General features: G+C 41.5%; 1 long non-coding RNA gene across 1 annotated transcript; it reads left to right on the forward strand.

Annotated features, from left to right (window-relative positions):
* The first annotated feature begins 811 nt into the window (after window positions 1-811).
* On the forward strand, window positions 812-8,989 carry LOC128840081 (uncharacterized). The gene is made up of 3 exons (XR_008445600.1): window positions 812-895; window positions 2,768-2,992; window positions 8,834-8,989. It is a non-coding gene; the product is annotated as an uncharacterized LOC128840081 (long non-coding RNA).
* Window positions 8,990-9,863: the final 874 nt, after the last annotated feature.

Here is a 9,863-nt window from a genome sequence, read left to right on the forward strand (position 1 = left end):
ATCACTCTGGACTCTATGCCAGGGCCCGAGCCTTTGTTGGTGCATCGTGAGTTGCCACTGGGGGGGGGTCGTGCTTTATCCTGTGCACACCCAATGCAATTCCTTACTGGTGTTGGGGGGAGGGATAGCTCAGTGGTTTGAGCATTGGCCTGCTAAACCCAAGGTTGTGAGTTCAGTCCTCACAGGGGGCTACTTAGGGATCTGGAGCAAAATCAGTACTTGGTCCTGCTAGTGAAGGCAGGGGGCTGGACTCAATGACCTTCTGGGGTCCCTTCCAGTTCTAGGAAATAGGTATATCTCCATATATTTTTTATTTTATGTTCTAACATCATCCTCCATGGTTTTCCATTCTGCAACTTGTGGTTCCCTTTACTCCAAAATTCAGCCATTCCAAATTATATTTGGACACTCCATGCATCTTATGAGTCACCCTGGCCACCTAACACAAGATCCGGGGGGAGACCCCTAATGTAACACAGCATGAACATTTGCAGTGGCTTAAGCAGCTGCAAGAAGATAAGACCACTCTTCAATACAGGGTCAATCAAGCTATTGAACAAATGGATAAAAAAATTCATGTGCAGAAGCATACCAAAGCGGCCCCACGGTAAACAGGTGGTCAAGTTATGTACCTTAAATTGGGGAAAAGGGGCCACTCCCTGGAATCAAAATGGACGGGACCCTATTCCATAGTGGACCATCTCAGCCCATTGGTATACCGTATTGAAAAGGATGGAAAGTTGAAATGGGTACATGTTTCACAAATTAAACCGTTTGCATGATTAACAATGTCTTGGACTTTCTACTCCAGGAGCATCGGATCACGACCGACAGAGCCCGGCTCCCCTCTGCGACCAATCTGGCTGGCCACTAGATTGATCCAGACTTTGGACTGGTAACTATAAACATCGACTGGCGAGACTGTGTGCATGGTGTGTGTGTGTGTGTGTGTGTGTGTGTGTGTGTGTGTGTGTGTGTGTGTGTGTGACTGAAAAGCATATGCTAACTGCTGTATTCTCAATAAATGTGGTGTGTTGCCTTCTCCCCTATAAAAGATCTTGTGCACTTTGTCTAAGCATAACAAGAGCGCCCAACTGCAGCAGGAGGGGGGGACTGCAGCAGGCTTTCGGGGGACCCTGAAGCTCCCAGCAGCTGCAGGCAGAAAGGGGAACCCCAGAGCTTCCAGGTGCTGGACCCTCCTCCCTTCCCATTTTGTCAGGGATATTTTTAGTAAAAGTCAGGGACAGGTCATGGGCGTCCGTGAATTTTGCGTGTGACCTGTCCCTGACTTTTACTAAAAATACCCCTGACACAATCTCAGCCTTAGTGATAAGGAATGAAAAACCACTGCCCTGATTTCCTTATCAGAGACTTTGTCACTATAATATTTCCCTGTCAATCTCTTGATGATGTTTCTGGCCGTTTCTACACTGCACTTTTGGTGTTCAAACTTTTGTTGCTCAGGGGTGTGAAAAAACGACGCTGAATGACAAAACTTGTAACGACCAAAAGCGCCAGTATGGACAGCGCTTCATCAGCGGGATGAAGCTACCGCCCCTCCTTGGGGGTGGTTTTATTTTGTCACCAGAAGAGCTCTCTCTTGGTGACAAAGAGCAGCTATACTGCGTGTCTGACAATGGCATGGCTGTAGCGGCACCGTTGTAAGGTGCGTAGTGTACACATTGCTCCGTCTCTGACTCGTTTTTATTTTTATTGACTCTCGGGTTTAAAATAAACAAAACAAACTGATCCCTCATTGTTTCAATGGACATTTCAGCTCATTACCTCTGGATTTGTATATTCCTGTCCCTGTGTCTTGGTTTGTGAGTTGGAAGCAAGCAGTGTCAAATTTTATGCAGTATGTTTTGCGCACAAACAACAACCTTTTTGCCCAGGCTGGGTTCCCTCAGCTTGCCTGGAGTTTCCCCAGTCCTGTTGTTGTTCGTTAGTGGTAGTGGGTAGAAGGAAATTTGATGTTCACTTTTTAAAAATTCATAACTCAAACAAATTTGAAATCCTTTCCCAGCCATCAGGACACCCCAAATGGAGGGTATGTTCTATAGTTATATTTCACCAATCCAGTAACAAATGTGCATTAGGTGAAACTTTTTCTCTGCTTGGTGAGTTACATGGTTCAGAACAAACATTTGACAGTTATGGCGCAAACATTTAAGTATTACCTTATAGCATGGGATACAGACATTATAATTAGGATAAATATATGCAGCAATTTACAAGCATTTCATGAAGTCTAAACACTAACAACATTGTTATAAGTCCAGTACCCATCTTAACCATGCTAACACATAGGTGAACTAGACTGGTTCCCAGCAATGCGTTTGTCATTGCTTGAATGAGGCCTAAGGCCTCAGGAAGAGGTGATCTACCAGCGACTTTGGGAAACAAGGGTTCATTTTGACCCAGGCACAAAATGTGGATCTAGAGATGAATCTGAACTTCACCAAAATATTGGAGGTTTTCAGCTCCAAAATTTTAGTTGAAGATTCATCTCTAGAGTTGTTTTGCAAGCAGAAGTATTTCAATTGCAACCTCATGCTACATGTAGCAAAAACCCTTGCAAAACAATTCATGGACACTATTCAGCAATGATTGGAGAGCTGTATTAATGGCAGATGCAACAAGCCGGTCTGATCATGAGTGATCAGATCTGCAGAACTTTAGGCAAAGTTGGAGAGGGGATCAAGGAGCTCAACAATCAGTCTTGATCAGCTAGTTTTGATTATTTTTGTATCCTGTTTTCTTCCAGCTGAATCTCTAATTTGACAATTTTGGCATCCCAACAACTTCAGGGATGGAAAGGAGGAAGACATTCTGCTTCAAGGCTCCACCACATTTATTAATATGCAGCCAAGCTCAACTGAGGATGATATTCTGGGAACTAGAGTGGCCCTGAACACCTGAGATGAGACACTACCAATCTGCCTTCTTTGTATCATTCAGTTATTCAACAGCAGCACAAAGATTCTGACTGGTAAATTGTGGGGGGAGCAAAAGTCTCATTTTGTGGTTACATCTGCACATTTCTCAGTCATATTCCCATGGATTTCCCAGCTGTAACGCATAGCAGGGACACATCTGTATAGTCTGGAATTTAAAATCAAGTGGATAACAACTACTAGCAATGTTTGCAGCATTTCTGTCTGGATTCTTCCCCCAAATTCTGTAACTTCCAGGGAGCTTATGCAAATTAATTTTCCTCACAACATACAATCTGGCCAGAGATAATTAATGATTCTGATCAGAGGCAGTCTGATTCAGTAAACTGAGCATTGGGCTAAAAGCCAGGAATTCTAGTCCTGTGTCTGCAAAAATTGGAGATGTAATGATAGATCAAGTAGTTTTAAACTCTGCTTCTCAATTTTTTTGAGTGGATAGAATAATATTTACATACCTGACGGAATAGTTGTGAAGATTAAGTATTTGATGTTAGGTCAAAAATTTTCAGTTGAAAGTGTTTTTTGATGGAAAATTAGTTGACTTTTTTGTGAAAAGTGTCTGCTTTCTGTAGAAAATTTTGACTTTTCAACAATAAAACAAATGCCAAAAACTGAAATACGTAGCTGAAAGCTTCAATATTTGAGTTAGGACATCCTGTCATTGTACCTCATGGAGTTGTAATTTGACTTCCTCCTATCCCTATTCACCTCTATGGACCAGGCTACTCAGCCAGACTACATTTCCCATGATGCACCACAGTAAGGGACTTTGAATGGGAAGCAACTGAAAGGTGCAACTGCCTCCCTTACCATAAGTGGAAACCATGGTGTATCATGGGAGATGATAGCTGACTAGAGAGCCCAGCTGACAGAGAATGGGAGCATGAGGCATTGAAACTAGAACTCCCATGCGACACAACAGGAACATTTCCAAACAGAAATATTTTGATACAGTTGAAATATTTTGGCTTTCAATTTTTTTCCATAGAAAATTTAGACTTTTTAAAAAAATGTAATCTAATTTGTCCTCAGTAAAACAGTCTGGTTTGTGGCAGGCTCTAGTTGATAGCTGTACAGATCCCTGGAAATATAAAGCACTATACAAGTGCTAAGTACCATTATTCATTTCTAAGTACGACTCAAAAGGTTTGTAGTTCAAGCACAGTTTTGATGAATATCCAAAAGTTCAGAATTTTATCCAAGTTACCCAAACCTTACAAGTTCCCAAAATTAGACCAGCAATTTCACAAGAAAATGCTTTTTCATGAGATTTCCAGCACCTCTGCTCCCAGACAGAAATACCCTCAGCGTGAACTATTTAGCAGTATCTCAGCAGTTCTGGTTCTGGTTGGAACACAGACATTCAAAAAGAACACAAAAATAAGGCAAACCCCCACCAGTATCAGATATTTACCAACGTCAGAAAAGGTTCCTTTCAGATTCCCTTCATACAGCATGTTGTATAGGCCTTTACTGCTGAACATAGGGTAACCAGACAGCAAGTATGAAAAATTGGGATGGGGGTACGGGGCAATAGGCTTCTATATGAGAAAAAGCCTCAAATATCAGAACTGTCCCTATAAAATCGGGACATCTGGTCACCCCAGCCGAACATGTGCATCTATAAGACACTATCCCCACAGCATGCTGTGTATGACAGCTTAAAATAATCAAATGATTATTCCATTCAGTTTGTTTAAGCTCTTCATCAACTGAATGTGGTTTTAATGAACAGAGGCTCTCTGCTGAGCTAGTCCAGACTGCAGATGAAGAACATTAGCAGTAGGATTGAGAAATGTTTACATTTTTGTCAACCCAGTTTGATTTTCACTCCCCTACATTTTCCGGTTTTCTGTTTATTTGCATTTCCCATACTGAAAGCATGTCAGTGTCTCAGCGGTGCATTACACTGTACAGCTTATGAAACTGTGGACCTGATTATAGTCTCAATTCTATAGTCTACCTGTTAGCCAAAGTCTCAAACAGATCAGGCGGTTTCCTTTCCTCCCCTGGCTAAAGTGGAGTTCCAGCAGGAATGAATTTAGTTAGATGTTCCTCTGCCTAGTCCAGCTTTTCAGAAACAAGCCTCAAATAATGCTTCAAAGAGATTTTTTTCTTAATTCAGACAATTATTCTATATCAAGGTACAATTCTTTACAATGCTGCACTGTAATGTTCCTATTAATGCTCTAACATTGTATATAGTATTTCCAGATACACAGAAGAAGTTTATGAAGCTTCAGTATTAGTTCATTGACCATTAACTGTGTCGTGGATTGGTCCCACATGCTCAATCATGCCTTAACAGTCAAAGATGTTTATCTTCACACGGCCTACACTTTGCCGTGGTTACACTGAAGCAGACAGAGTTTTTCCCATGACCTCTTTTGGAACGAAGGGCTTACCATTGCTAAAGCATTGTTACCAAACCGAGCTGATAATAGAAGAGAGTTCTAATAGCAATTCACGTTGGCCAAGCAAACAGGAAAGCTAGAAATACAAACACAGCACCTGTGCCAACAGCTGTTGCAAGGGGTTATCCGATAAACATAGATTAGATTTGGAAACATTTCACATGGTGTACACACTGTATGCTCTCTCTAGATTAGAGGAAGTACATTTGCATAGGCGGCATCTAATAGATTGCACTGAGGTACTATAGCATGGAGGTAGCTTAAGGTTAGATCCCAGGCCACTAAAATGGATAGAATGGCTTCTATTGACTTCAGTGGGGTTTGGATCAGGCCTGTAGAGAGATGCTCTGAAGATATTCTTCTTGAAGCATCAACTATTCTAACATGGCACTGTTTAAAAGATGTTCACCTAAATAACAACATCTAGGGCATGAGCATAAGGAGTATAAGCAAGAAAACAACTGAACTAGTTAGCTTTGTGCTCATTTTTCTAGTTGTTTAAATTTTGTCTGCATTTCCACAAGTCTATCTTGTGTTGCTTCTCCAGAAAGTTAGCTCCCTTTTTTATTAATTTGTGTTAGTGAAGGATTTGGGGTTTTTTTAATAGACAAAGACATTTAAATTGTGCACCCCTAACAGTGGGTGCAAAGTGGAGTGAGAATCTAAGCTTTGTCTTTATGGCACAATCTAGTTTCCAATGTGCATCCTCATTTCAAGGGCAGGATCTAGGCCATAAAACAGAATAGTCCTCCTCCAAGCAGCTCTCCTTACTATCTTTAGTGTATTTATCCTCACAACACCCATGCAAGGTATGGAAGTGCTATTAACCCCATTTTATAGATGGGAACCAAGACACAAGAAGGCTAAGAGACTAAACCCAGGGTCACATAGGAAGTCTGTAGTGGAGCAGAGAACTAACCCCCTAAGTCCTAGGCTAGTGCATTAACCACACACACTATCCTGCACATCTACCAATGTGATATATGCCACCATGTGCTAGCAATGCCCCTCTGCCATGTACATTGGCAAAACCAGACAGTCTCTACGCAAAAGAATAAATGGACACAAATCAGACGTCAAGAATTATAACATTCAAAAACCAGTCAGAGAACACTTCAATCTCCCTGGTCACTCGATTACAGACCTCAAAGTCCCAATACTCCAACAAAAAAACGTCAAAAACAGACTCCAACGAGAAACTGCAGAATTGGAATTAATTTGCAAACTTGACACCATTAAATTAGTCTTGAATAAAGACTGGGAGTGGATGGGTCATTACACAAAGTAAAACCTATTTCCCCATGCTAATTTTTCCCCCTACTGTTACTCACACCTTCTTGTCAACTGTTGGAAATGGGCCATCCTGATGATCACTACAAAAGTTTTTTTCTCCTGCTGATAATATCCCACCTTAACTGATTACTCTCATTATAGTTAGTATGGCTACATCCATTTTTTCATGTCCTTTATGTATATATATCTTCCTACTGTATTTTCCACTGCATGCATCCGATGAAGTGGGTTTTAGCCCACAAAAGCTTGTGCTCAAATCATGGGCGGTTCTAGCTTTTCTGACGCCCCAAGCACTGCAGGCAGGCTGCCTTTGGCCTCATGCCTGCGGGAGGTCCGCGGGTCCCGCGGCTTCGGCGTACCCGCAGCTGAATTGCCGCTGAATCCACGGGACCGGCGGACATCCCGCAGGCATGCCGCCGAAGGCAGCCTGACTGCCGCCCTCACTGGGACCAGCAGGGCGCCCCCTGCAGCTTGCCACTGCAGGCACGTGCTTGGAGTGCTGGTGCCTGGAGCCGCCACTGGCTCAAATATATTTGTTAATCTCTAAGGTGCCACAAGTACTCCTCGTTCTTCCTCGGTTTGTAATCCTTGTCCCTGTTTGTTTGGCTAAGAATCCAAAAAGTAGGTGCTTCTCTAAACCTTATCAGAGTTAGCCAGTCTTCTTCTGTCCACTGTAGCAAACTGGCTTTAGCATGTGATGACAAATAGGATTTTAGATGAAAAATTTCCAGCCCTCCTTGTTTCCAGCTGGGCTGTACAATATTATGAGAGTTGACTTCTTTGCATTGTTCATTTGCTTTTCTTCCTGATCTGCACCATTTAGGTTGTTACCATAATTGGAATGTGGCCAACGTCGCTGGGGTGAAAGTGTGCCCTTTGTGAAAAATGCCATGGGCTATTTAATGGACAGTATCTTGGTTTTATATCTCACCTGGAATCAGCCTCTCCTGCAGCACACTACTCCACACAGAGGTGGTGGCTCAAAACTGATTTAGAAGAAATTCACCAATATCACCTACCTCAAAACACTAGGATTTTCCTTGATGGGCCCTCCTTAGGTTATAGCCCTTTGTGTGGCCAGCCATTAGTGCAGATGCAGATGCATCAATGCAAATTCATAGTGAACGCAGGATAAACTGCTGTAAACCAGCATTTTCATTGTTATATTTAACTGTGTTTCAAGCAAATTGATGCAAATAGTGGCTTTGACTGTCGACATTAGAGGTTTGCTGCAGCTACACCGTTGGCTGAAATCAGGGCAAATTCCCGCATAAATAAAAGCTTGAGATGGGATCTAAGCATTCCAGTGCCAAATCACAGGCTGGGTCAGGCAGGGACTGTGTCCTTCTGTACATCTGTACAGTGCCTAGTACCTTTTGGATGCTTCTGTACTACCAATGTTAAATAATTAACACTTCAATGCATAGTCCAGGTTCAGCAAAGAAAACTGTTTCAAAACTTTTAGCTGGAAACAAACTTGCCATGTGAGCTAGAAAACCATTTAGGGAAAATAACAGCTCAGTGCTATGTTTCTACACAAGTTCAACAGGAAACAATATCATTTTTGAAATCTGCTTGTCTGGTTTAGAAACATCTTTACTTTGGTGTTTAACGCAAGTAATTAAGTTGCAACATTTGGCATCAGAAAATAGTGTGGGAAGCAGAACATTTCCAGGAGGAGGTTATATTAATGTAAAAAAAATCAAAGCTACAACCTTATAAGGGGAACTTTCATTATGTTTGTCTGGAAAACCCTGGTGATTTTTCTCTCTCAATCTTTAAAGGGAACATTTAAACTGTCTTTTTAGATCAAAAAATATTTCCACCATGTTTGTTTCCTTTTCAGAAACAATGGTATTAATTAGCCCCTATCATTAGAAATTATATCTCCACAAGAAAATAAATGGCAGCTGTTGTTTCTTTGCATCAAATTTCATGTTTGTTAGAGATGGAACATAGTAAATTATTCTATTTTTGTGAGGAATGGTATCGTTGCCATCTGATATTTTTTACAGTCTATTCACTATTATCTGAGATAGATGAGAAGCAGCAAATAGCTCTAGTTGAAAAGATTAGACTTTTGAGACTATATTGTGTTTTATTTCCACGATTCTCTAAGTAATTGTTTCTGTAACCTCTTGCTCAGATACACTTTCCTCTCTTTTTCAGTCATCGGGGACAAAAAAAATCCCAATCAAAAGATGAGCATGGAGTGGACTGAATGGCTGGGAGAATTAATACTGGGAGCTTTGCACCTCCTGACGAGAATACTTTACATTTACACTGTATGTTTTCAAATTACTTTACCTGCTAGGTAAAGCTTAAAATCAGTTATTCAATGTAAGCAATACAAACCAAACAAATCCAAAAGCCAATAAATATTATTTAACAACTCTCTCCTGTTATTTAGCCTATGTGAAAGGTGTTGATGCTCACACCTAATTCCTGTGGATATGTTTTAAAGTTGTCCACTCTATAAAATCCATTATCAAACTTGGCAGTCTTTGGAGAAAGGCCAGTGACTGAATGGGTCATGGAAACTGGGCCACACTCTCAGATAAATGGACAAAAGGATAATGGAGAGTCAAGGTGAGTGAGGTAAAATCTTTTATTGGACCAACTTCTGTTTGTGAAAGAGTCAAGCTTTTGAGCTAAACAGAGCTCTTCTTCAGGTCTGGGAAAGGTGCTCATGGTGTCAGAACTAAATACATGGTGGAACAGATTCGAAGAGACCATTCAAGATGAAGTGGCCCATTAACACATCTCCAGTCACAGGACAAAAAAGGGTTAGTAGGTTACAGATTGGTGTAACAAGCCATAAATCCAGTGTCTTTATTAAGAGCATGATTTGTAGTGCCCAGAAATTCTTCCTTAAGGTGGCCCATGAAGAGGTTGGTATATTGGGGGCCCAACCTACTACCCATCGCTATTCCCCTGGTTTACAAAATATTTGTTGTTGAATATAAAATTGTTATGGGTGAGATGAAATGGATGAGTGTGGTGTTGTGTTTGGGGTGGAGATCTGAGGGTTGTCCATTGTCTTTTAGATATTTGAGGCAGGCAGCGATGCCGCCATTGTGAGGGATGTTGGTGTATAGGGAGATGACACCCACGGTGGCAAGAATGGTGTTCTGGGGTGTTGCTAATATTGCAGAGTTTCTGGAGAAAGTCAGTTGTGTCCTGGAGGAAGCTGTCCCTT

Source organism: Malaclemys terrapin, chromosome 7 (assembly GCF_027887155.1).
Source record: "Malaclemys terrapin pileata isolate rMalTer1 chromosome 7, rMalTer1.hap1, whole genome shotgun sequence".
Classification (NCBI taxonomy): Eukaryota; Metazoa; Chordata; order Testudines; family Emydidae; genus Malaclemys; species Malaclemys terrapin.